Raw genomic sequence first — 3,782 nt, forward strand, 5'->3', positions numbered from 1 at the left:
TGGGCATTATCTATTATCTGGGCACTAATATCTGGGCAATATCTATTATCTGGGCACTAATATCTGGGCAATATCTATTATCTGGGCACTAATATCTGGGCACTATCTATTATCTGTTCACTAATATCTGGGCATTATCTATTATCTGGGCATTATCTATTATCTGGGCATTATCTATTATCTGGCCATTATCTATTATCTGGGCATTATCTATTATCTGGGCACTAATATCTGGGCATTATCTATTATCTGGGCACTAATATCTGGGCAATATCTATTATCTGGGCACTAATATCTGGGCGTTATCTATTATCTGTTCACTAATATCTGGGCATTATCTATTATCTGGGCACTAATATCTGAGCATTATCTATTATCTGGGCACTAATATATGGGCATTATCTATTATCTGGGCACTAATATCTGGCCATTATCTATTATCTGGGCACTAATATATGGGCATTATCTATTATCTGGGCACTAATATCTGGCCATTATCTATTATCTGGGCACTATCTTGCAATTATCTGGGCACTATTTGACCATTATCTTGGCAATATATGGGCATTATCAAATATCTGGGCACAATTACCTGAGCATTATCTGGGTATTATCTAGGCACTGTCTGGAAATTATCTGGGCACTATCTGGGCATTATCTATTACCTGAGCATTATCTGGGTATTATCTAGGCACTATCTGGAAATTATCTGGGCATTATCTATTATCTGGGCATTATCTGGGTATTATCTATTATCTAGGCACTATCTGGAAATTAGCTGGGCACTATTTGACCATTATCTTGGCATTATATGGGTATTATCTAATATCTGGGCATTATCTTGGCATTATTATGTATATTATCTATTATTTGGGCACTATTTCAGCATTATATTGGCGTTATCTATTATCTGGGCACTATCTGGCCATTATCTGGCCATTATCTGGACATTATCTATTATCTGGACATTATATTGGCATTATTTATTATCTGGGTATTTCAGCATTATCTGGACATTATCTGTTATTATCTGGACATTATCTGTTATTATCTGGCACTATTAGACTCTGTGAGTTTTGTAGGATATTTTCTTATCTGGGGGTCTGCAGTCCATACTGATATTACACCCCGATATCTCCCTCCTGAGACTGTGCCACAGAGGAGCCGGGGGTGAGGGGTGGGCGCGGAGCTGCGGAGGGCAGTGGGTGGCAGAATACTGATCACTGTGCTGCAGGATGATGGGGGTCTTCTGCCTCCATCCCATACACAGCTATACACATCTGAGGCAGTGGAGTCACTGACAGGTCAATGCTGGGTCAGATGGAGGGCAGAATACAAGACACCTGCCTTGCCATCATGTGCAGTGTCCTGTGCCCGCACCTGCCCTGCCATCATGTGCAGTGTCCTGTGCCCGCACCAGCCCTGCCATCATCTGCAGTGTCCTGTGCCCGCACCTGCCCTGCCATCATCTGCAGTGTCCTGTGCCCGCACCTGCCCTGCCATCATCTGCAGTGTCCTGTGCCCGCACCTGCCCTGCCATCATCTGCAGTGTCCTGTGCCCGCACCTGCCCTGCCATCATCTGCAGTGTCCTGTGCCCGCACCTGCCCTGCCATCATCTGCAGTGTCCTGTTCCCGCACCTGCCCTGCCATCATCTGCAGTGTCCTGTGCCCGCACCTGCCCTGCCATCATCTGCAGTGTCCTGTGCCCGCACCTACCCTGCCATCATCTGCAGTGTCCTGTGCCCGCACCTGCCCTGCCATCATCTGCAGTGTCCTGTGCCCACCTACCCTGCCATCATGTGCAGTGTCCTGTGCCCGCACCTGCCCTGCCATCATGTGCAGTGTCCTGTTCCCGCACCTGCCCTGCCATCATCTGCAGTGTCCTGTGCCCGCACCTACCCTGCCATCATGTGCAGTGTCCTGTGCCCGCACCTGCCCTGCCATCATGTGCAGTGTCCTGTTCCTGCACCTGCCCTGCCATCATCTGCAGTGTCCTGTTCCCGCACCTGCCCTGCCATCATGTGCAGTGTCCTGTTCCCGCACCTGCCCTGCCATCATCTGCAGTGTCCTGTGCCCGCACCTGCCCTGCCATCATGTGCAGTGTCCTGTTCCCGCACCTGCCCTGCCATCATGTGCAGTGTCCTGTGCCCGCACCTGCCCTGCCATCATCTGCAGTGTCCTGTGCCCGCACCTACCCTGCCATCATGTGCAGTGTCCTGTTCCCGCACCTGCCCTGCCATCATGTGCAGTGTCCTGTGCCCGCACCTGCCCTGCCATCATCTGCAGTGTCCTGTGCCCGCACCTGCCCTGCCATCATGTGCAATGTCCTGTTCCCGCACCTGCCCTGCCATCATGTGCAGTGTCCTGTTCCCGCACCTGCCCTGCCATCATGTGCAGTGTCCTGTTCCCGCACCTGCCCTGCCATCATGTGCAGTGTCCTGTTCCCGCACCTGCCCTGCCATCATGTGCAGTGTCCTGTGCCCGCACCTGCCCTGCCATCATCTGCAGTGTCCTGTGCCCGCACCTACCCTGCCATCATGTGCAGTGTCCTGTTCCCGCACCTGCCCTGCCATCATCTGCAGTGTCCTATGCCCGCACCTGCCCTGCCATCATCTGCAGTGTCCTGTGCCCGCACCTACCCTGCCATCATGTGCAGTGTCCTGTGCCCACACCTACCCTGCCATCATGTGCAGTGTCCTGTGCCCGCACCTGCCCTGCCATCATCTGCAGTGTCTGTGTGTCATACGCGTCCTGCCTGGATCAGCTGCCATGTCCAGCCGCACAGCTCTCACCAAATATTCCGTATTATCACAACCCGATACAAAGTCTCCATCCGGAGCCAGAAAGAAGGAAGGAAACAAAACCTAAAATATCTATAATTACACACTGCAATATAGAGCCGGCAAGAAAGAGGAGGAAGAGGAGAGTGGGGGAAGAGGAGAGAGGAAGAAGAGGGGGAAGAAGGGAGAAGAGGGGAGAAAGAGGGGAAAAAGGAGAGAGGAAGAATAGGGGGAAGAAGAGAGAGGAAGAAGAGGGGGGAAAAAGAGAGAGGAAGAAGAGGAGAGAGGAAGAAAAGGGAAAAGAGGAGAGAGGAAGAAGGGGGGAGGAAGAAGAGGGGGAAGAGGAGAGAGGAAGAAGAGGGGGAAGAGGAGAGAGGAAGAAGAGGGGAAAAGGATAGAAGAAGAAGAGGAGAGAGGAAGAAGAGGAGGAAAAGGAGAGAGGAAGAAGAGGGGGAAGAGGAGAGAGGAAGAAGAGGAGAGAGGAAGAAGAGGGGAAAGAGGAGAGAGGAAGAAGGGGGGGAGGAGAGAGGAAGAAGAGGAGAGAGGAAGAAGAGGGGGAAGAGGAACAAGAGGAGAGAGGAAGAAGAGGGGGAAGAGGAGAGAGGAAGAAGAGGGGGAAAAGGAGAGAGGAAAAAGAGGGGGAAGAGGAGAGAGAAAGAAGAGGAGGAAGAGGCGAGAGGGGGAAGAGGATAAAGGAAGAAGAGGGGGAAGAGGAGAGAGGATGAAGAGGAGAGAGGAAGAAGAGGAGAGAGGAAGAAGAGGGAGAAGAGGAAAGAGAAAAAAGAGGGAAGAGGAGACAGAAAGAAGAGGGGGAAGAGGAGAGAGGAAGAAGAGGGGGAAGAGAAGAGAGGAAGAAGAGAGAGGAAGAAGAGGGGGAAGAGGAGAGAGGAAGAAGAGGGAGAGGAGGAGAGAGGAAGAAGAGGGGGAAGAGGAGAAGAAGAGGAGGAAGAGGAGAGATGAAGAAGAGGGGGAAAAGGAGAGAGGAAGAAGACGGGGAAAAG

Source organism: Anomaloglossus baeobatrachus, chromosome 1 (genome assembly GCF_048569485.1).
Source record: "Anomaloglossus baeobatrachus isolate aAnoBae1 chromosome 1, aAnoBae1.hap1, whole genome shotgun sequence".
Classification (NCBI taxonomy): Eukaryota; Metazoa; Chordata; class Amphibia; order Anura; family Aromobatidae; genus Anomaloglossus; species Anomaloglossus baeobatrachus.